This window comes from Sipha flava, unplaced genomic scaffold (genome assembly GCF_003268045.1).
Source record: "Sipha flava isolate LNK unplaced genomic scaffold, YSA_version1 176_pilon_pilon, whole genome shotgun sequence".
In the NCBI taxonomy this organism is placed as follows: domain Eukaryota; kingdom Metazoa; phylum Arthropoda; class Insecta; order Hemiptera; family Aphididae; genus Sipha; species Sipha flava.
The window spans coordinates 1,707,700-1,734,129 of NW_020272062.1; the positions used below are offsets into that span (position 1 = coordinate 1,707,700).

A 26,430-nucleotide genomic window follows, 5' to 3' on the forward strand; every position below is an offset into this window, starting at 1 on the left:
GAATCATTTTTACAACTACGTGTTTTCGTCCGTCCGTCCACTATTTATATTTACACATGTGTTACACAGAATATTATTAATTTAAGTGTTTGTAATCTAACTAGTGAGTTTTACATACACACATACAATAGGAATCCACCGGAACAGGTATAGACTTCAAGTACAAAATCCTCATTTTTTTTTTTTATCGTAATGTATAACAGTAACAAATATAATTATTCGATTTGATTTTGTATTATGAAATAATAGGGAGCGTTCATATTGTCAAAACATTTATTATTATTATTATTTAATTTTTTTTTTTTCTTTTGTTTTTTGTAAAACATTTTATCTGTACCATTTTTCACCACAAATCTAATCGTTCAATACTACGAAAAATTTCGAAATATTTAATGTTCTTTCACCGTGCCATACAACAAAATGTATTGTTAACAATATTACACTCGTTGCGACAATATTTTAACATAATTTTCTCTGTCGTCTGATTTTGACTCACACGCGAGTTACGATTCACGAGATTATTTTCGTTGGCCGTTTCCTTGCAAATATGCATTTATACACTTACTCGTACACATTGCATACAGTAATCTTTCACGGGAACCCCGTACCACGTTTTATTTGCGTTTTACCGCAGTCACCACAAACAATTTGCAAACGTCTCGAGATTTCGCTATACGTTTAAAGCGGACGTCACGGCCGCGTGACAGGTGACGTTATTTTGCGGTTTATATATGATGGTGCGGTTTTTGTTCGAAAGCCACCGCGAGATGGGTAGGAATAATGTGCACGATGAGATCCAAACAACGGGATAGTAACGATTAAAAAACAACATAATATGTTGTATATTATATCTGTAATACACTTTCAACGAAACCATCGTGGAATCGACGGATTTCGTACGTTGTGTATCACAATAATTTGAATGCTGTTTATGGTGTACAAATATATTATCAAATAAACATACATGGCAATCGAACAAATATGTTGTCATGTTAATAGTCGTAGAATATAATATAACATGTACTAACTTGATATCGTATAAATATTTTAAAGGATACATAGTTGATGTGAACATATTATCATCCGGAAACATTCATTTTTTATTTTATATTCATATGAATAGTGATGGTTATCTATTATATGCTAGTAAAATTTGTTTTTAACCTACACCATCGTAAAACGTGGTAGAATAAAGTAAAATAAATGTTTTTTCCCTCGTTATCTTCTCGTAATAATTATATCACCTCACCTGCGTACATCGAAAATGTTTCTACGTAAAAGTGCACGAGCTTAAAAAACCATCGGCCTTTTTTTTTTTTTTTTTTTGTTATCAGTGCTTACCATAAAAACATCTTTATTATATATTTGTTCAAACTTTGCGTCTTTTGGTCCAATTCCTTCAAACTGTCTTTTTTGAGATTAAACGTGAAAGTTTTTAACGGAAAGAAAATGTATATGTATTCAAGGCGTACGATATTGTAACAATCTTACTCTCAACGACTTCATTTATTCCGGTCGATCTGTACCGGTGATTATTACTTTTATAAAATGCCTGTTTTTTTCCCTGCTTTAATTCGTTACAATTCAAGTAAATACATCTTAATCAAATTCCAATTCAGTCTCTCGATTTAAAAATATTGATTTTTTTTCTACCAAACATATTTCTCAGAAGCAATTAATTATTAAAACATGTTTTCGAAGTAATCATAGAGTTGTTTCAAGAAAAACTGAAGTCCTTCACTTGAAAAAAACGGCAACTAGTTTACTGATAGTAATTCAATTAAATTCTCTTTTCTTTTTTCGTGAAAAGCAGGTGAGTAATTTCATATTGTATGTACGGTCTGTGTATGACGTGTATTGTTCTTGCAGCAATTACATTGTAGCGTATTGATAACCGGAAAAAACCTCGCAAATTAATAGCCCATCGCGAGCGCCCGTGTTTTCGACAAATTGGCTTTTCATATATACACGTTGTTTTGGACGCGTGTATAGGAACTCGCGAAAAGAAGAGACGAGTGGACGGCGGCTAGGTGGAGTAATTGAATTTCAATAATCCAATTTGTACAAAACTACAGTTCCCGGGTTCGCCTTGACTTGTAATACTTAGTTCAGTAATCCGATTTATGCTTATACGCTTCGCGATGAACGAACGGGAAATTGTCTATTATTAATGACAAAATCATTACAGATAAAAGGTAGATAAATATAAATAGAGAGGGAAAGAGTGTACAACATCTTTCGATTTTCATTCCTAATGAGTTACCCTCTCACAGCTCTTAGAGATCGTAATTCAACAGAGAAGACGTTTATTGTTTTTGTCGCGATCTGATGTATAATTAAACGACCAGCAGAAAGAGAGAGAGAGAGAACAATTGCAAGAAATGAAATCCATTACACAGCCCGTAATACGAAAGATAATAAACGTTGAACTGAAGCCAAATCAGTGTAATAGCTTGGAAATTTCAATTATATTCGTATTTCTTATTGTAGAACTCACCAGTATTTCTGACAGTTAAATTAATTATGTAATTGAATTGAAATTAAAAGAAAAGAAAGAAAACCTCGAAAACCGTTAATTCTAAATTTACCTCTGTCTGCCGAAGTCCATCAAGGTTCCAACCGAATTAGATACATGAATGTTTGTGATTCGCATTATTGTATTTTCTTAAGATTCGTTAATTCTTAATCGTTTTTTTTTCGATATTTTTGTTTGAAAAACTCGGTGATTCATAAGGATTATGAAAAACCTAATTTTGGGCGTAAACGATCCTATACGTAGAATTGCTAAAATTTTCTTTTTATTCATTCACTCTTACTGTTCGAGTTTTCGTGTGTTAAGCATATTGTATATATTTATAAATATACATTTGAATAACATTCAATTTTATGTAAAATGTGTTACACACACTCGTACACCAATGTATCGTCTGTATTTTGTCAAGTTGTTTTCCCAGTGGTCTCTTTCTGCACCCGTATCACGTTCTCTATTTATCTCTGTTTACTTCTCCTAAATATATATATATATATATATATATTCGATAGAAACTCAATTTTCCGGAAGTCTTTGGACCAGAACCTTTAACAAATAATCGAAAAGACGGTTAAACGAGAAACGAACTTTTTTTTATACATATTAAAAATTATTATTTTTTTTTAATAATTATAACATATTTATTTATATAATAACTTGTATTACTTATTGGTACATACTTTATTTATTATTTTTATAAAATTGATTATGTGTTTAATATCACCTCATACAATAATATAATAGTAATATATAATAGTTTACAATCATTGTTTTTTGTAAACGTCAGTTAATTTATTTTATTTGACTGTAACACGTGCTTTTTTGGCTGCCATATAATAGTAGCAGTTAATCGAGAAAAACGGTAAATGGGGGCACGCATAATCGAGGTTCTACTATAATATATATATATTATACGGTGTTGATGCTTGCTGGACATTTTTTTTAATTGCATAAATGAATATAATTCAATAAAACTGAACTTCCCAGACGTTTATTTATAATTATTTTTCCATCATGACGTTGAAATCCTTGCAGATGTAATTCGAAACATAATTTTCTCTACTCGCATTTCGTCGACATACTCATAGCAACTCATTTATAAACAAAAAGCTAGATGAATTTTATAATTGTTCATTGTTTCACACGATGGTTATTATAACTATTGGTAAATACGGGTGATTTATTATTTTGTGCGAAACCGCTACTGTGATGTGCCCTGGAAACATACGTTATAGTAGTGGCATAATAATATCTTAACGTCGTATAGGCGTTACTGGCGTGCGCGAGTACGGGACGCAATATATTTTTGGGCATCGTTCGTTGCCAGCAAAAGATTTATTGCGAATTTCTTGGCTACGATTTTGGTCGTCTAACGATGCAACTCTTTGCCTTCAGCCAACTGGTTTTTATATTCTATTTTTCATCGGCGAAGCAAACAATCATATATATATATATATATATATATATTTGCTCGTCTCGGTCGAACAACCGTTTTGTCCGCGATGTTTATACTTGTATTTATACATAAGTATATATATTGTATAGGCACATTTCTTGGCATTTTTGCAAAATACCGCATAGACTTATTGCAGCGCATAATACGACAAAAGCAGCGAAGCTTTCATAAAAGAGAAACACGCTCGTTGTGATCTACTTTAGCATTTTATCATTCGCAACAATTTAGTGGTGATGATTTTCGTGAGAAAGTGTGCGCGCGAAATTTTTATCGGTCAAAAGGCGAGAAATTTGACATCATGGACTGAACATGTAGTCACTAAGGTCTTATCCTTGATATATCACTTATTCTTGTACCCGTTTTGCCTATGTGTGCGATTTCAGACTATAAAAACATATGTACGATTTGAAGTACAGATTTGATTTACATAGGTACCAGGATAGGTACGCAATACAAGTCATAAAACGGAGGATATATGCTTTTTGGGGTGCATTCGTGAACAATATCTGATTGACGGTTAGAGCGTTCATTGAGGAAAATTTCGACGGGATATCGTACGAATTAGCTTCATATGAAAAAAAAGTTATCTGGTCATAGCACGTTCTGTCCGTTTCAATTAAAAAAAAAACTCGCATGATCATTTAAGGAACACACGTCAAGATATACAATTCGGATAGAGTCATTTATGTGTTATGCTATAATCCCTTCTGCGAGTCGTGCCGCAATGATTTTTTTCACAGGGCAAGAACAATAATAATGCTAGTTATTATTATTATTATAATGATAGTAATAATATAACCGAGTGCATCGTCCTATTGTATTATAACGATATGCGCATGCACGTGAGTTAACATTGTGCGCGTGCATCGAGTGGATAGGGACCGCAAATATAATTATTACAAACCTACTGCGGTGGAAACGAGCTCTCAGGAGTGCGGCGTTATCTCGGCCGACAAAAGGTTACCCGTCCCCGTTGGCGTCGGTTGTCATTGTGTACCGCCCTGGAACCCAGGGCCCGGTAACAATAGTCGTCGTCCCTTCGTTTTATACCTGAGATACCGGGCCGCCGCCGACGATTCCTTACGCGCGCAAACATCGCGATAAAACGCCACCGGGGCACCGGTCCCGTGGGTACACAACCGTACACTTGCTGTTCAGTGCAACTAAATCCACCAGCCGGAATAGTCGTGCGCACGCTCGTGATACGATAGTGGACGGGAGTAGTTACGGTAAAATTCGAAGCCGGATTAGATCGGTAAGTTTAACTCAAACCAGTAGTAGACTAGATAATGGTTTCTCGTTAATCAACGAATATGACCTTCACATCGTTTTTTTTATCGGAACGTTTGCTTTTAAAGGGTTACACGTGATATTGATGTAATAAAATGTTATGCGCAAATAGATTGTTTTTTTCCTAAAATCTGTTATAACGTCCGAATAGGTGTGAATAGCCAATGTGTAACCATGGTTCGCCTCGATTATTAATGGACTACGGAAACAATTCAAATTGAAATACGAAACATCCGACGTGTTTTAGGTCTTCTACACCGTCGTGTAGCGAGATTGCCTATTCGATGCGCCGGATATATTTCGCGGGACACGAATTTTGATATTTCTTGATTTTATATATTTACTTTCTATATTCTATATATTATCTGTATCCTATATATTGATTCTATACATATTGATATTTCGATGGGGTAATATAATAATTGAAGATACTCGACGTTGACAATCGATCAGCGAATTCCAAATTCACTATTTCCATCAAGTCGCTTAGGTAGGTTTATAATAATTAAAAATAGTTTTTTTTAACTGTAATTTCATTTTATATCATTTTATCCCTCTCTCTCTATAACATTGGAAACATAATTTATCTTATAAGTTAAATTAAAAAAAAAAAAAAATTATTTCTCATAAATACTTCCATCATTCTTCTTTTGTGTTTAATTTGTTTTAAGAAACGTATAACATAAATATATAGACAGAATTAAAGTTTGCCAAATTATTAGTTTACTAAAAATAACTAAAAAGTTATCATACATAATGAATAGAAGAACTTATCAATCAATGTTTCATAGGGAAAAAATCACATATGTACAGTTATTTTGCGTTTCTAAATAGTTAATCAGCAAATATAAATTCATTTTTTTTTTTTTTTTTTTTTTTTAAGAAAATAATTAAATTTAAATTTAAAAATAATCAGTAAATTCGAATTTTAAAACAAGTCAGAAAAAATCATTTGTGTTTCCAATGTTACATTCTTACCCTATTAAGTTTACCCGTCACGTTATAATCTGTTTACAATATTGATTGAAACTAATATCTCGATACTTCAACGAGTCGGCTTTGATGTAAATTGTAGTTGTCTTAGTAGGATGGTTTCTTAATACTGTTTCTACATCTCAGATTATCACTGATCATTGTTTTTATAGTACTTTCAAATATCGTGCACATTGTAATTTCAACTTGACTAATGACATTATCACAACTCGTCACTCATGACGATATAATAATACAGTAATACATTTTTTATGTTTTATAAATCATATTATTTTATAATACAGTTATAATTCAATGATATTTTATTATCGTATAAGTTTTTTGATGATTGCTGCGCAGATGAATCTCACTCGGCCGACGGCAGCTATTGTGTGCATCGGTCATGATTAATTTGTTGTGTACCCGGTTCAGTGGCCGTGTACATACTAGCAATGCTAAAACGTTTTAAGTATAATAATATTATAATCATCGATGTAAGCGTACGCTGCTCTATATGTTTTCACTACAGAATTATTCCAGAATAATAATTTTATGCAGTTAAACATTTTATACATTTATGTGTCATTTATGAATTCGTAGGTAGTTGACATTTTTTTTAGAAATTAACGACAGGTTATGTTTCCGCCATATTCTATCGGTATCCGTGTATCATATGAATAGATGATAAATTAATGGATAAGCCATATGACATTATTAGGAAAGAACTTTTTGAGAAATATTTTAGGTAATATGGAGTCAATTCTTAATAGTTTAATTACTTATTATCACAAAAATAAATGCAAATAAAAGTAATTCAAATATATACAACATAAAATACATAATGTAAAATTGTATTAATTATTGAATATAATATTTTACTAAGATATTGTTTACTATATATTGTATATTATGTATTTTTCTTTTATATATTTTCCCATGCTAATACTACTATATAATATAAATATTAAAAAAAATCATCAATTATTTATTTTATGTTCATAGGTAATAGCACAATATAATAAAAAGATAATAATAATAATAATGATAATTATAATAATATTATCTATGTTTAAGTTATAAGTTGTGAATTACCATTCAAATTTGTACTTTTTGATATTTGTTACATAATCTCAAAATATACCCCATACTATAAAACATATAAATTATAAATATAAATTTTTATAGAAAAAGAACCTTCCTCATAATTACTTCTCTCTTCTGCGTAAGAGACCACTACCCCATGTAAAGTTAACATAGACGTGTCCTATCCATTATTCTATTATCTATGATCCTACGTGCGTATAGGCGGTAGTTATCAGCGTGATATCAAAGGCCAGCGCATGGATAGTAAGATCGTGCAATCATGATTAAACGTACAACCAAAACACAAAAACAAAAGACATCCACGTAATTTTTGTGTATCATGGACGACCTTAGTTTCTCATCAAAAAGGAAGCATATATCACGTGCACGTTATTTTAACCGGCGCAATATTGCATTTTTTTTTTGTATAAATTTTCATTATTTTCGTGTGAGCGTTTCTTAACCAATGCGTTATTATTTCTTCTACTGTTCATCTTTGTATTTTGTTTACATGTTTGCGTGCGTGTTACTTAACCGGCTCAATATCATTTTGTATACTATTTTTCGCGAGTGCATGTCTATCTTTATCATTTCGAGCCAGTCACTAACCCAACAACTGATATTGTATATTTATTATAATTGGTAATTACTATTTTAATATTGAACATTTGTATGTTTTTCATTTCTTCATTTTATAAATGTGAAATGTTAATTATTCGTGCAAAATATTATCTTAATTATCAAAACTATTTGACAAATTATTCTTCATTTTAATTTTTTTTCTTCTATATTATCAAGCCCTAAGGTTGCTTCATCCAATTCCTCGTGGTCCTGTTTCCTGTTGCCATACTGTCCCGAAACCGATTTTATTACCCATTTTGATGTATATAAAATAAATTTCTCTTCTGCTATAAAGTGCAATTTTTATATTATTATCAAATCGTTTGCAGTCGACTGAGTCACAAAAGTATTTTCCATACTGATTTCAAATACTTTAATAATAATTATTATAGGCTTTTTATAGGTTCATGAAAAATGACAACGAAAATATAAAATAGAAAAAAAGAAAATCTACAAAAGAAAAAAACAACTGTTTTCGAAAGATTCATGTAACGTAAATCGTTTTTCAACGTCACGTGCTATGTGATAGATGAGTTTTCATAAGTTTTATATACAATTACGGTAACTATTATTGTATATACGCCTTATTCGAAAATATAGCATATTTTATACCTTATTACTTTACCCGTATTAATAATTTGTTCGATTCTAATGTTTTACGAAATCGCACGTCTTGATGAAATAATTTTTGAAATTCAGATAATTTTACGAAATAAATGTGCATATAAGTAAACGAGATCAAACGGCCTAATTAATTCCGGTTCCGTCATTACCTTCTTCAATGCACATCGTCACGTATCTGTAGGCGTCGCACAACGTTCATATGTTTACAGATCATACTAATATAATATTTCGCGTTTTTCGTAAAATAAATCGCGGAAAGACACTTGTAATTCGCACAATGGTAAATTATAGACACACGACCACTTAGCACTAATCCTACTACACTTCTTCATTCGGATACGTCGACACTAACGTATATGACCTGTTTTTTTTTATTTTTTTTGGAATTTTGCACTCGGCCGAGTTAATCGGCCTAACCTAACTGGCGTTTTTCCAGCTCGATATATTTTCTTGGTATCAACATGACAATAACGGTAATTTAGGGTTTTTATTGACCATTCCCATGTACAGGTGGAGTGCTGGGGCGCGCGAGTTAAGTATTAATGGCGGTTAAAATTAGTATGCCGAACGACGAGTGTTATATTCTCGACGAAATAGCCGTAGCACGTGCGAATAAAACGTATCCTGCGAAAAGTCTCACGTTCCGTTCTGTAACGAGTGTGTGGGTTCCTCGCTACGTGAACGATTGTATAGCTCGCGCAAGCGCGTGCGCGTGAAAACCATGAGATACTCATGTTTTCATTTCCCCTGTCCGACGTTCCTTGGATCCGAAAGTAAATAACGTATAATGTTCGTGTACACATGACTGATGGAAAATGAAAAACAGCCCGTTTAGAACAATAGATTTTCGAATTACCGGACGATAACGATATAATGACATTATTGTCGATATTCATCGATCACGGCGATGTACACTCGAAGACGTTCTCTTTTCAAAAGTTCCTTCCCGAGCTATTCCCGTGATCGAAAAGGGTTTCGCTAATTCGTATGAATTTTTTTCCAACTTTTTATAATTTTTTTTCTGTGTTGATCATTTGGATGTTTTTTTATTTTCATTTTTTATTTATAATTTTTTTTTTATTAGTTTTCTGATAATTTTCAATTTGTGAAACTGTTTTATTGCTCCCTGGACGATTATGGTTTTCTTAAATAGATTTACAACTCACATTACAATAATTATATTGCAAATTAATGTAAATATTTTATCCGTACCACTACTGCTTGTAAAATATCGGTAACCACCAGTTTTACAGGAATTTTTCATATTCATTTTTTCTATTCGAGATACATTTTTTAGACCATTTTTCATAGAATTTCAGATACTCAATACTGCAGTGTAAAATTATATGATATCGTTATAAGGATTCGTCGTAAAATACAACAAGACTTATTATAATACTATACTATACTTGTATATTATTATTCTTTTATTTGTACGCGTACGAAATACTACAAGTACAAATATGTACTTAAACAATTGTATAACGAATCGTATTATATATATATATATATACGAGTTCCCACGATTCGGATCGGACTAACGTGTTTAAGGACAATTTCGACGGTGGTTTATGTAGGAAATGTCCCTGGCACAAATTGGTTTTGCATGTTGACGGAAAATTGTTTACTCAGCGCATTCTCGTTGCGAACTTTACTAATGGAATAAAATCACGGAAAAACGCGCCTGGCATATTGTTTATTTACCGTACGGGATAGATCTCCGTGCGACACACCCATTTCGTTTTCAGCCCCGGAAACAAAACTCCTATATACATACACAGGACATCGCGGTGCGTTCGTCGTCGCCATTTTCTCCCTTCGTTCTATTTTTATCGTCTGTTTTTCCTATCAATAATTTCTTCCAATTATTTTCGAGGTAGGTTTTCGGATTCTTTTCTTGTTCATCCAGCCGTAATTATAATATAATCTTTGACAGATTTTAGTGTTGCGCTTCTATCCGTAATTAAATGTTTTCGTACAACCAAGATTTTATTCGGTAGGGTGCGCGCCATATGATTAACACAACTGATCATATGAATGATAAAAAATAAAATCACATATCATCAGATTGAATCCGCAAGCGATTCGAAAAATCCATCTATAACTCATATATAGACATCAGATAGAATTTTTTTCAGTCGACGAGGTTGGTACGCAATCAAAACGCTATACCGTGAAGGTAGATATAATATACATATGATATCACCATATAATATGTACATATTACATATACATATGACATAACATATACAAATAATATGCATATGAGTATTTGTGACGAATTATATAAAGATTTTTTTTTTTCAGACATATGTGTCCAATAGTTATCGGTAACTATATACATATCGGTACGTTTTGCGAGGAAAAGTATAAATAACAAAGTTTAATCGTTCTTGGATTTTGAAACTGTAGTATTCAGTATTTTTATTTTGTTTTAAAACGTTGTAAGCTTTTGAAATTATGTTCTTAGTCCTTTCAGCAGTATTGTGCGACTGTTTGCTGTTTATTTACGGGTTTCCTGAAAGTTTTTGATTGTGTGAATTATGGAAGGCTTATTGCTAAACTTTGGGCAATTGGTCTCACCCGTGGGTTCTGTCCTGAGATCCTTTTTTAGAGTTGAATGGAGTTATTTTACAAGATGTGTATAGTTCACAAAGTAAACTCTGGTATACTAGTGACCTTGTTTTTTTTAATCCAACTGATTCCTGATTTACCACCAATAAGTTCGCATTTACCAACATTATTTTGTTTTGTCTTTAAAAAACAACATTAAATACATTATATTATAATATATTAAATAACAGTATGAAAAACACCATCACGTAATGATGTGTTTGTTCTTTAACGTTTTGCAGTCAAGAACAACTTTTATAATTGACGGATTTTAAAAATATAACCAACGTAAAATACATTAATTATATTATCCACTAGCACATTACAAATTACATAATGTTAATATTTTATTAAAACTGTAAGCACAAATTTATCAGATAAATTATTAATCCAGATTGTTATAAAACTTTAAAATTCCCATTTAATAAGAAAATTAGTTCATTTGTTATACTTAAAACTTTATTCAACACCATTAAAACTATATACGCTATTGATCTTATACGTATAAAATTTCTGTAAAATTTTTATTATTCATATTTATTATTATAATATAAATTGTATATTTTACCTCATGTAACATATTGACTTAAAATCTTCCAATATAATTCATTAATTTATATAATCTAACTGCAGCAGTTTAACATAAATTTTTCTGTTGTTTTGATTTCTTATTTGTCGCTTTTGTTTTTATGATGGTTAATGCTGGATGTACAATCATAATCAAGTTTATTGTGAATTTTTTAAATAATCGATTAATTTAAAAACTATGTAATAATATTATAATAGATCATCTTCTAATACAGTTCTGGGATCGGCGACTAAACACTGTTTTAGATAAACAGTATTTCAAAAGAACTTTTTGGAAAAAAATTATTATTCTTACTTTAAGAATAAGTGGAATAAATTATATGTGTTTGAAATATTTAAAACAAAAAGATTTTTCTAATAAAAAGAAGAAATATTAATATTTATTGGGTTCAAATGGGAAGCACATAAAAAAGAAATAATGTTTTTAAATTTGAACTAAGAAGAAAAGGCAATAAAAATAGAAAATAAAAAGAGTTTTATCCAGGATATTATAGTCATTATTTAAATGTAGATCGGAAAATACAATAAAACCATTTAACGACCACGCGGAGCGAAGTCAATTTTTATTTTCGAACAAGTACAAGTCTTCTTTTATCGACTTAATCGATTTACAACGTGGTACCTACTTATATTTATATCCATATACTGCAGTCTTAAACCCCGTGTTCGGCTTCCTGAAAGTTATATTGAATACGGTATCACGTCGCCTGACAATATAACGGCGAGATATATGAGTATTATAATGACATTATATGTGCGTATTATTGTGTTTCTACCATAAACGTACAGTGTAATATTATTGAATCGAAACTCATTGATTCACATTAGAGGAGGAAAATAAATTGTCTTCGAAATTTCTTAAATTTCCACCGACAATATAGTAATTTTTTTTTTTTTTTTGGGTTTATTGGGCCTTTAGGACCATCCCGTCACAACCAAGCTTCCATCCTACTATATCCAATGCCAGATCTTTCCAATTGGAAGCACCACCTAAATGTTCAATGTCCTTCTTTATATATCTTCCCATCGCATTCTTGGTCTTCCCAGAGGTCTTTTACCTACAGGATTTTATTCAATCACAGCATGTAATAGTGGATTTTGGCTCCTCCAAGCATGGCCAGCCCACCGTAGTCTTCTGCTTCTGATGACCTTTAATATATCTGAACTGTTGTATAATGTTTCCAGCTCTAAGTTCTTTCTTCGTCTCCACTCCCTGGTTATTTCATCTTTGACCGGGCCATATATTTTCCTCAACACTTTTCTTTCAAAGACCAAGAATCTTTGCTCGTCCATTTTTCTGAGTGGCCATGTTTCCGATCCATACACTACAACCGGACGTATTAAGGACGTATATAATTGTTCTTTAAATGTTCGCGATACTGCTCGTGAGCTTAGTACCTTAGTCAGTCCATAGTAACATTTATTCCCAACTAGGATTAATATAGTAATTATAAATTATAAATTAATTATGATAATTGTAATTATAAATTTTTAATAAACTGAATTTTTATTCTATATAGCACTCTCATTAATGTTGTAAATAACAGGTTTCACAATGAAAGTCTATATATTCTACCCTGAAATTTATAGTTATGCATCTTCTCTATGTGTGACACAATAATAGTATGATATTATCATCCTATTCAGTAATAACTATCGATATAAGTCATTTGCTAAACCGATAGACATAATTAACAATGTTTTTTTTTCATTTAATTAGTAATTTATTTATTTCAACAGTTATTTGTTTTGACGATCGTGAATTAAAAGTTAATTAATTGTTATAGTTAATATTGTTGAATTACATAAAATCAATAAAAAGAGAACGATAAAAATAATTTAATAATATTAAATAATTAAAAATAACTTTTCACATATTATAATCGCTTTAATTATATTTATACTATACCCTTTATTAATTAATAAGTATTTAACTGAAATTTAAATCCAAAATAACTAGGTACAAAAGTACATGTTTAACTGGACTAGTTAGGAGATGATGTTGAAATAGATAAAACGAACAACTGTACGCTTTTGTCGCTTTTGTGACCGACGTTTCAGTTTAAGACCCGCAGGTAACACGTAGCTTAGTGATTTCTCGAACCTGGATATGTGATAACGTGGAAATCAGAACTTTCCAACTTTGACATATGATGAAATATGGACACGTAATAGAACGGCGGACATTTCGAGTGAGTTTAGTTGCAACATCATAAACGTGAGTTTTAATGCAGACGCTCGAGATGATGTGTGTATCGCTTGTACGTGATATTACTATACAAATAGTAATCATATTGTAGCAGCGACATCTATACATTTGTTCACTCTATGAGTTTCTGATTCCAAAACATTGCCCGCCCCGTTGTGCAATATCGAAGAATGACAAAGTCAATTCATACGAATAAAATAAATAAGGCATACGTTTTCAAATAATATACAAGATAATGCCATAGCTATATGTGAAGCAGAGTTGTAATAGCAATAGTAGTAGTAGTAGTAGTAGTAGTAGAAAATTGGTACAAAGGCATTGGTTATAGTTGTGTGTGGGCGGCGTCGTTTTAAAAATGTATTTCGCCGACAAGTCATTCGATAAATTGCCACCTGGGACTGATGATGCGTGCGTTCGCGATAGGGAGTATAATATGCGAGTACACATAGGCATATAATATTACGCACGTAACGGTCCCGACAGTACATAAACGTTATTTTAACGATTTTGACACACTACTTCTGTTTTTTCGCCGACGGTCCTAAGGACTCTTAAGATCATTCCGTACCTGTAGCCTTTAGGTTTGGTCTCACGTACGTACCCATTTTGTTAACATGAATACGAATTACACACGGAGAAACTAAATATCTGCATGTTACCCTGCGACCCGCACCTCCTGCAAAGGGTAAGATCCGCCATTCATTGCTAAGAATGTATCTGTCACGGTATTGTATGCATATTTACGTATGTATACGTGTATATATATGTGTGTGTGTGTGTGTGTGTGTGTGTGTGTGTGTGTGTGTTTATTTTGAAACGATTAAGTTGACATTGTCATCCCGTGTGGAGTTGAAACCCTGTAGTAATTTGTCTTGTGAAAGCAGTTAGACGCCTCCATGGTACACACTGCGAGTCCTTGATAACCGCATTGGAAAATACCAACAGAAACTTTGGTTGATGGAACACAACAACTTTGTTTTGACATATCCTCCACTATATGCTCTAGTTGAACGCGTAGTCTTTTTCCTTCAACCTTTCTTTCACTTTTTTCTTTTCCTTTCGATGTCTTCTTACTTAAATCTATCAGGATAAGTTTTCTTACTCATGTACTTATTGCGCATATGCTTTCCGCACTATGTCTAGTTAGTGATCCATCGACAATTTCTTAATACACAACGTGACTTATCGTCGTTATGGTTTGTACGTTTTCGATCATTTGTCGTTGCAGCGATACCGTTTTGAGTATTTTCAATTATTCTATTTGGATACTAGTAAACATAAATGGTTCCTCATAAGTCATAATACGCTTAAACACATATAGAAAACAGTCATCGTGGTACATATAATATAACGATGTGTTGAAATAAACAATTAATATCAGTATGCATACATTATAAGCACACGGGTACGCGTAACAATATATTATGTATCATATTTTAAATTTCTATTGTAATGTGAAGCAATATTTATTAATGACACACACACACACACACACACACACACACACACACATACATAGGTATGACTAAATGAGGTCAACGACGCATATACATAGACTCTTGTCGTATACAAGACTCACTCTCGGACGCGGTACATCATACGATGTGTGTCTAGATTAGTTCTATGTTACATTTATGTTACTATTTTTGCTAAATACCTGAATCCTAAAATTCACTCAAGCTTTAATTTCAACAAAATAATAATATGCATTGTATTATGTATTTTATACAATTATATGTAGATATTCTTTTCGCCCTTGACATTTTGTTCGGTCAGTTAAATGTGTTTTTAGCTTTTCAATTTAGTAGTATGATTCACTATGCAATTATGTATTTATATGGTCGTATATTCCAATAATACGCTACTACAAGATGAATAATGTATTATTACATACTTTGCGACATTGAAAATCATAAATGGATTATATTTTATGCGCGTTAATTTGCATTTAACTATATTACATGCTTTTGTGCACAATTTCTAGTTACTCTCTCTCTCTCTCTCTCTCTTACTGCTCTCTCGGACGTCCTTTCCAAGACGTATACTGATATTGTCCCACTCTATTTTGTGCAGCGCTTGTGCTGAGAAATGACTTCCGTTCGGAAATTAACCTTCAAAGGGCCAAAAAAGTACCTTCTCGAAAAGTAAAAAATTTACTTAACGTATTACGCGTCACTTAATTTCCTACTATGTCTAACCAATTACACGCTGGTGGACTTAAAAGACCCCGTGTTTAATATAATTAAACACGACTGATTGAAACGTCACAACGTGTTTTAATGTAATGAAAATACTCTCCGAAAATGCTTAGAAGTTATAATCACTGATTACACATGATTGCGAAAATAATTTTTTTTAAAAAAAAAAAAACACCTTCTTTAATTTTTTTTTTTTAATGGCAATTGTGTACGAACATTTTAATCTAATATTATCATATTCTAACAGACTAAATCTCTAAAGTATAAAATTTGTTCCCTGGAAATTACTTTGTTATTATTTTATATCATATATCGTCAATGTATTATGTTTATGTATATGCATGAATCAGATAACGTAATTTGAGTGGCATGTTTAAACTACATTATTTTCTTTCTAAAAATATCGCATGTTTAAGGAAATAGCACTATATAATTTATGTCTTGAAGGTTTTGAAAACCGTTAAGCACCGTAAAGTCATGAATTTTTGGGTACAGTACCTGAAAACTGACCGATTGCGTGAAAACTTTATAGTTATCGTAAATTCCATATCAAAATACCTTTTGTTTGGAACTCATGTACACATATTATTTTAACCAAACTTCTTCGTTATACCTTTTCCATTTTGTCCAAGATCATTTCAAGAAAAAATAATGTTGAGTCGGTTGTATAACTTTGACGGTTGACCCAGCCTGTCATTTCATATACATTGACCCACACACATCAATTCACCTTTTGTCCATGTAAGTCATCTGACATGACGTCAAATGATTGCCTTTGGGAGAAATGCAAATTATGTTTGGGACTTGGTTATAGTTTTATATTTGTTGTCGTCTACTCTCTTCCATTGTGGCATTCCATTATATTATTATATTTCGTATCCTTTTTATTCCTTTAAATTTACTTATTTACCAACGCATGCTAGCGCAAACCACACCTTAAATCTACTTTACCGAGCATCATATTTTCAAGAGAAATTGTTCCCTATGCTCTCTCCACCTACTGTTAGATTTCGATGGACATACAATAATATGCTGACAATAAAACTATACAAGTCAAGCTCGTCAAAAATAATATTTCTTTAACATATTTTTATATCCTCCAACCCCAGTCGAAATGTATAAAAGTTTTTATTTATTTCATTCGTATATGAGTATGATAAATAATAATAATAATATAAATTAAAAAAGAAATTTACTGTAACGCATACAAAAAAAAATCATATTGAAAAGTTTTCGACTTTTACTGCTTATTTTAATATGTATGTATATATATTTCCGAACGAAAATAAAAGAAAAGAAAAAATGTATATTTCAAATGCTGTGGAAGACATTTAATTAACAAGAATAATATATGACTTCAAACGAATGTAAATTCCGCGTGAACTCGACATGGCATCTCTTATTTAAATATGAAATAAATATACATAATATGAGAACTATATAAAGCAGCAGAGTTTGTTTTCAACCAGGATTGTTCGATTTGAAAACCAAAATAAATGAATAAAATACATTCGGTTCGCGTACAATAATAATTATGGACCGATTTTATTATTACACTGTTTATTATTCTTTTGACCTTTTCATCCTTGACTGCCGTTACCACCACCGTCATCGGTACCCCTACCAGCCTACCTACAACCGCTACTCTGTCCCATTAACACCCGCGCTACCTGCTCAGCCGCAGAGTGTGTTTGGCATTTGAGTTGACGGATGCATTTTCTTCGACCGACGTATCCATTAAACGATGTGTTCGGGACATACGTCCGATACACTTAAAAATTGCAATAATATTATTGATGATTATTCATCGTTCGGTTGATTTATTTCAGTTGGATCACTATTTTACGTATTCCTGGTATTATTAGTATTATTTTTTTTATCATTATTATTACTACATTAAATCTTCAATTTTCTCCTCCATTGACGATTCTTTTGATCTATTTTCAACTCGATTTATTTCCACCGGCACAAACGGACTTATGAGAAATGTAGTTTGTGATTTGATCTCTCACTTGAATCTGTATAATATTGTGACACACCGATCTAACCTAGAAGGTAATAAATATAATCATTTTATATCGGTGACAATTTATTTTTTGCAACGCACAAAATTATTTTTGTGTTCGTTTTAATAGGTTTTTCTAATAAAAATATTTCTAAGATTGTAAATTTCAAATTAATATTAAATTTGTTTAAAAAAAAAATGAATAAAATATAGAAATGGCTGAAGTAATAATATATAATCTATGAATTCACATATTGTTTCTACAAGATAAAATTATTGCTGAAAAATATTAAACTATAAAAATAGGAACTTAATCAATTTTGTTGACCTGGCTTCCGTTATTATTTTCTTACAACTTATATGGTCTTCAAATCATAAATCACAAATCATACATATACATGTACGTATCATGAAATACGCTGCTGGTAATTACTATATCTTATACAGTATGTAATTACAAGTATAAAATAAAATTGTATTCATATTGTACCCCACCGTTGAACGCAGAACTTCAATAATGCTTTGGAACTATTGTGATTTAATGTAGTCACGCTAAGATAGATTCGAAGAGAGTTGATCAAAAAACCTCTTAACTTTAATGTCATTATTTTTACAAAACACTTTATATTGACATTATATTTTACAAAACATCTCAATTTCGCAGTTTACGCGGAATGCATTTGTGTATTTGTTTTGCATTAAGAAACGCAAGAATGACTTCAGAAGCGGCACGTTACAATCTAAGACTTAAGTGATTAAAAATCTTCCATTATATATGATCTTTCTTGATACAGTATTAACACGATTTTGGTAATTTAATTGCTTTCACGAAATTGAGTGATGCAATTACTCGTTTTAATTTATTTTAATTGATCTTTATCTTTTAAAAACTAATTGATTTGGTTAATTATTTGATGACTTATTTAACATTTGATGCGACCTTTTTTTTTTATTTGATTTTCGGATTAATCAATTACCGTACGATAACAGTTCAACCAAAATATCTTGGTGGTAGAATCGAAGGTTCGATCAAAAAATATAATAGTCAAGTACGATTGTAAATTATTTTTACAACGTGTGCACAAATTATTCTTTCATTGGTCTTAATTTTGATTTTGAAAGAGAATTTTATTATTAGTTTACTGAAATTATTTAAAATTATTTTATTTTTTGGTGTTTTATTTATTATCATATTTTCTTTTTTTCATTCGAGGTAAAAATGAAATAAGAATTATCTTATATTGCATTTTTTTTTTTAAATTTGACATAGCCAACAGAACTTGTCAGTCTGCAAAAATTTATCATTGTTAATATTTTTTCTATCCATTTACAATCATTTTTACATTTAAAATACGTCCCATTGTGACAAGTTGTTTTGACGACACTCCGTTGACCGGGATATTTACAATATGATAATTTATTTAATTAATAGATAATTTTATTAAAACATTTTCATTTCTATTTAATTGAAATATCTATATTATCAAGTTATCCAAATTGTGTTTTCTCGAAATTATTATTTGCAATACGTACATCATAAATGAACATTGGAGGGGGCAAATAGAAAAAATAAATTATAATTGCTTTTCAATATGTACTAAAGGCGTGCAAGGGCCATAAATTTACGGCCTAGTCCGGTCCAACATTTCTTTTTCTAAAGCCCGGTACGACCGGTCAAAAAAATATTTGTGAAAAAAACCCAAGCCCGGCCCGAAAATCATTAAAATCTCTTAAAAAGCCCATTCTGGTTCAATGATATTTTTTATAAGCCCGGTCCAAGCAGGTTCAAAATATTTTTTAATAAAATGAGCTCCGTCCGGTCCAGTCCAAAATATTTTGTAAAAAAAAGCCCAGGCCCGGCCCCAAAATCATCATAAGCACTTAAAATAGTTTGGTTCGGTCTGAGTTATATTTTTAGCCCTAGAACATCATATTTAACTAATAACTATATAATAAAAATTTTTGCGAGTAATAATTGTTCATGTACAAAAATGTGATCCACCCGTCCCTAAACATAATCAAATGATGCCACTGGAGTTTGATAAGACCAAACTAAATCAAACAGAAAGTACTTGATTCATCCATGGTTTTACTATTTTGAGAGTCTGACCCGGCTCGGTCCGAAAAGTTCTACCAAAAAAGCCCAGCTTGACCCGGCCTGAAAATTTTTACGAAAATGAAAGTCCGATTCAGCCCTCATTATTCTTTTTAAAGCCCGGCCCAGTCAAGTTTCAATACAGGCCGGGATTTTTGAGGACAAGGTTGGGCTGGCCCGGCCCTTGCAGGTCTTTAATTTGTACATATATGAAAAATTAAAATATCAATCATACGAACCTAATATAGATTGTATTTGTATACGTGAAATATGGCTTTTCGATTTTATACGAGTGTTGCAGATTTTTCAGAAATCGAGTTATTTACATTAATTCTATTAAAATATTAGAGTACTGTGGTATGGTTTTTAAACCGTTCCATGTTTGCGATTCCATCAAATGAAAAAATTAATATACACATTTATTAATCATAAAAAATTTTACAGAAATTAACATATTTTAATATCTACAGAAAACAAACAATTATTTCGATACAATGAAAAGCGTTTGGATGTAAAAATAAAATACTATAAATAAAAAAAATGATGACCTAAAATGGACTTGGGTAAACATTGGCAGTCACGTATAATACTATATGCCATTGTATTATTATACAGTCAATCGAAATTGAAATATTACACTACGAGTAATATTATACAGTTACGGATCATGTAAATATATAATATTTAAAAGGGTTTCATTTTAAAACCCTAAATGGTTGCGCGCACCATCGTTGCGTGTGATTATTGTCTGAAGTACGATGCACTATATACTTCTCGGACAATTCAAGGTATTTGGATCGGGAAATTTTGAGACTTAGTAAACTTTATTTTTATATAACACCTAAATTAATAGTTATCATATTATTATATATATATATATATATATATATATATGTTAAATTATTAATATATAGTTGATAGTTGGCTGGCTTAACAAACACACGTTCGTTATACGCTTCACACTTATCTATAAAGTTAAACGTTTTCTTTTATATTTTATGTATCTTAATAATTTTTATACATCCGTTTTTATTTACTACGGAAGAGGCTGATTATTTGGATAAATTTAATATAATCATTTAATCTATAAAGTATAAAAAATTTAGACAGAAAGAAATTATCGCCTTATTTAATTCATTTCGGAAGGAAAATATATCTCTTGATTAAAAATTCAATGATTTTTGCGGTATGTTAGATAATATATATAAGCAATTTAATGAAATTCTGGCTAAAAAAAAATGTAATCAGAACCAAAATATAACGATTAGAAACTAAATTATCTAAGTTAGAACTTAATCATAACAACTCAATTACTTTTAATCAAGAAAAATTGTTTCCTGAGATTAATGACCGTCAGGCAATAATTTTCAATATAATTATATTTAATCTACCTGAATCTCTTAATACTCTCTTACACTCTGTCGAAAAACAGTATTTCTAAAATATTACGTTAAATTGATGTCAGTATTGTTTCTATAAATGTTGTACGTTTGGGTAAATTATTTAGAAAGGGTAGGCCTATTCGAGTCTTTGTACCAAATCAGTTTGATGATTTCAAAGTTTTAAAAAATGAGCGAATGATAAAAATCTTGGATTCTTTTAAAAAAATTACTTTATAAACAGATAGAACTTTGCTTGAATAAAATCACTTAAAAATGTAATCAAAGAGTTAAATTCAAGGAAAAACGCTGGTGAAAATGATCTATTTATTAAATAATTAAATAACTTTTCCCATTATTTAAAAAAAACTGATAAAACCCAATTTAAATCTAAATCAACAATGAATATATTATCAGAATGTTCGTGGTCTTAATACTAAATTGGACTTTTTTTCTCGTAATACTGCTTTGACAAATTATGACGTTATGATATTTTTGGAAACTTAACTACGTCACGAGGTAAACGACTTCGAACTTGGTCTTCTTCCTGGTTATATAATCTTCCGTTGTGACAGATACAGTATTTTCAATATAGGTATGAGATGCGGTGTTGTTCTAATTACTATCAAAAACAAATACCATTGCTGCCGTGTTAATATCCAGAATTATAATTTTGAGTAACTATTTGTAAAATTATCCTTTCAATCATCAATACTTTTAATTTACACTATTTACATTCTATCAAATTCTAATGTAACTATGTATAATTATCATACTAATACGGATCATAACTTTTTATGTAATTACAATAATGTAAAAATTATTATGTTGGGTGATTATAATTTACCAGCTATTAAATGTTTATTAACTCGTAATATAAATGTTTCTTATCAATATATAAAATTAAATCTGATGCGTTAGCTAATTTTTCTTATCTGAATCTAAAACAATTTAATACAATAAAAAATAATAAAAACTCCATTTTAGTCTTAGTTTTATTAAATGCATTAAATGTTAAAATGGAACGTGAACGCTATGCGTTGGTTCCTATATATTATTTTTATCATCCTGCTTTACTAATTAAATTTCAAGTAAATTTAAGAATTAAACCATTTAATGCAACAGTATATGATTATTTAAACTATGATTATAATATTATTAGATCATTATTAGCTACTATTAATTGGGACCGCGTGTTTCATAATTTGCTAATAAATGATAAAGTTGATATGTTTCTGATATTATTTTGAAATTATTGATAGTCATGGAAAAAAAAACATTTTATAATAGTACGAGTAAATATCCTATATAGTTAAGTTCGATGTAGTAAAATTTAATTTCTATTAAAAAAGTTGCTCACATGTAATGTAAACAATTACTTCCCAAATTATTTTGGGATAACCCGTTTGGGCGCAGTATAAGAAATTTACCTGAAAATTGTTAACACATTTGGGCGCATATATGAAAACACCTTTGCGCACAATAGGTACTGTAACTAGTAATCGAAAGTCTTGTTTAATCGAGCTGGTTTCGTAAAATACAAAGTTGCAAATATTTGATGAAACATTACATCGAGGATACAGATACTGGGGTTTGACTTCAACATTTTTTCCTTGAGTTTTTTATTGTCTAATGAGGTTGAATTTGGTTTTGTTGAGTTTATGTCTATAGCGCTACCCGATGTAACAGAATTTACTGATTATATGATTGACAATTATATATCTAAAAATTCACAGTTTTCACTTATTATTTGGGCTGAAGAACCAAAAACATATTTAAGAATAACTAATGGACCGGAATATTTCCATTCAAATTATAACCAACAATTTTATAAGCAACATCCAAATCATCAAAAAGTTATAAACGTATTGATTGAAATTTAAACGGAGATTAATTTAAAAATAAACAGCATTGAAAAAAAAAAAAATATTAAATTAAAAAAAGAAACTGAAGAAAAACAAACATTTATCTAAAAATGTCGGGAAACAAGTTTAATTATATTAAATAAGGACATGTAAATAAAAAAAAATCTCAAAATATTTTTGGAAGACTATTGAGCCAACCTCCTCGCTGTGTCTTCTGGGTAACTATAATAGGCCAAATTTAGTACATAATGTTAATATATGCAAAGAAATAAATGCACCCAAAAGTTTTTTAAAATGCATTCTGATTCAGTTATCCTTTGAAATGATTTAAATATACTATTGGTTTGGTATATTTCAAAAAAAAAGTATTAATTAATATTAATAAGTTTATAAATAGTGAAAAGTAATGTTTTGTACCAGGTATCGTTCACCTATTATATATGATTATTCCATAAATAATATTTTACTCCAGTGAGTTTTTTTTAAATTTTTGTGACGTTGGTGTTACAATTAACTCAACTCTTTCCTTCAACAAACACTATTTAAACATAAGAATAAAGATATATGAAACATTAGGATTTATAAATAAGACGCATATTTCTGATGCTTTAAAAATTCTATATTCTTCGCTAGTTCATTCTACTCTAGAATACAACTCAATTATTTGGTCATTCCTATAGTGCTGTTCATATACAGAGCCTTGTCGTGGTTCGATGGTATCACGGCACGACGCACAGTAGTTAAGGAATTATAAAGGTTATAATAATAATAAAAAAAAATGAATTAAAAACACAGTAGTGATATGTGGGATGGCTGATAGGCCGTGTATTAGATATAAAAATCGAACAATACGGTAAGCCAAAAAAAAAGAAAGGTAATGTTAAAACAAGAAAAACAATAGATGGTGTTAAATAAACGTAACGCAAAAGAAAAGATCAAGGTGTGCATTCGCGTTCACGGTGTTCGAAGAACAACCCGACCGGACCGGTTGGATAGTATTCCGTGCGGGCGTCGTCGCGACCGTTCGCGTCCCCTGTCCATTGATTGATGGGGGGACGGGGTGTCGCGGTGGCGTTGCGTGCCGCGGTCTGGTGGTTGGTGAGAGAGATAAAGGCACGGTCGGCGACAGACGTTTCGATAACGGCTGCCGCACGGGTCCGCGTCAGCCTTGAAGCCATTCAAAATCGGTTCCTTCGATTTATTTCTTATAAATATAATATCCTTCGTCTACTTTATTTAGATTACACACCATTACTAATCCAATTAAATGTGATCAGTCTAGCTGAAACGAAAAGAATTATTGATTTGAAATTTCTATATAACTTAGTAAATGATCTTATAAACTATCCTAAATTACTTAATTGCTTAAATTTTAATGTTCCTGAACGTCAAACAAAATCGTTTTACATTCTATTTCAAAAAACAAGTTATAAACATGTTTCGCCACTAAATAGATTAATGAAATTAGCTAATGATGACCAAGTTGATTTATTCAATGTTCTTACTTTTGATGGTTTTTGTAATTTTAATATCCTGTATATATAGTTTATTATTAATATAAAATGTTTTACTATATTATTATTACTATGCTAAATATTATTATTATTATTATTTTTATTGTTTATGTTTTTATTTTTTAATTAATTATTAATTAAATATTAATTAATAGTTATTCTGCTACCAAATAGATTTAAATCCTATCAATGTTATAACTATAAAAATGGTTTTTGGGTTTCATCCCGTTTAAATTAACAATAAATAAGAAATAAATAAATATCAAGTGACGTGACCCTGTGTTTAAAATATTATTTTCAAATGTACCAATTTTTATTACATAAATACGAAAATTCTCTTCGAAAAAATATATTGCTGATGTCGAGATTACTCAGTCTATTAGACCACAGTACACGAAGTACAAATTCTCAATTCGTATCTAAGCGGTGACGGTGCTCAGAATATGTGATAATAAAACTCTTCGGCGAACTTCGGTTCGTGTAAGGGGTGTTGAAGTCTATTTTCCCCGTCGAATCAATATTTTACGTCATATAATATCGCCAGAGATGGCGAGAACGTGATGAAGTGTGTTCATAGGACTATAGACGATGTAGTAATAATAATTATTATATCTTATGCTAATTAGATTTTCGATGAGAAGTCGGAGGTATCATGGATATAAAAGAGGTATAGATTTGTATGCTTCGATACATTCGCTGCACAATATTGTTTATATAGTAGGTTTTACATAGAAAAATATATTGCATCATAAAAATCGCCTTCACAGCATTTACGCCCTATAGAATCGTAATTGATGATTTGAAATAATCACTCGAACAACTCATTTCGCTTTTCTTCTGAACTCCGGATATTTATTTTTTTTTTAGATCTAATTGTATGTAATATTTTCATCGACGTTCGCATGGTTAAATAAAATATATGTTAATCAAGATTCGATACCGACGAATTAAAAACGAGGTCTTGGACCGTGGTGGTCGAAGAAAGAATAAGAATGTACACATGCGTGTGATACGACTACATTCTACAAACCGATCGTTGTTACACTACGATAAGACACGAATAGTTCCATATAATAATAATAATACCGTACGAAATTGTGTCATGATATATTTATATATATTATACGTTTGGTGATAAAAGCATGTGTGCGCATGGAATATTTCGTTTTAATTGAAACTTCACTATACTATATTAACCACTTGCATGTCAAGTCGGTCCGGGACCCTACCTCCACCGCAAGCGCATACCCTCGAGGGCTAACCTAGATTCTTCGAGTATAGGAAACGTGTAATAATTTAATGGGAGTGGTGATGTTCTGATAGCATTTCGGAAAATCACGTGCGAACTCGTTAAGTGTACAGTAGTGCGTTTTCGTGATAGGCTGTAT

The 26,430-nt window shown here is 30.8% G+C and overlaps 1 protein-coding gene across 3 annotated transcripts in view; it reads left to right on the top strand.

Moving 5' to 3' along the window:
* The window catches only part of LOC112680301 (complexin), a 239,369-nt gene that overhangs the window by 143,441 nt on the left and 69,498 nt on the right, over positions 1-26,430 (top strand). Inside the window, exon 1 of one of the 3 annotated variants that reach the window (XM_025550356.1) lies at positions 5,181-5,241. The exons of the other annotated variants lie outside the window; for them this stretch is intronic. The gene's annotated coding sequence lies outside the window, so the exon portion shown is untranslated. Of the gene's footprint in view, positions 1-5,180; positions 5,242-26,430 lie in introns of those variants that run through there. 3 annotated transcript variants of the gene reach the window in all.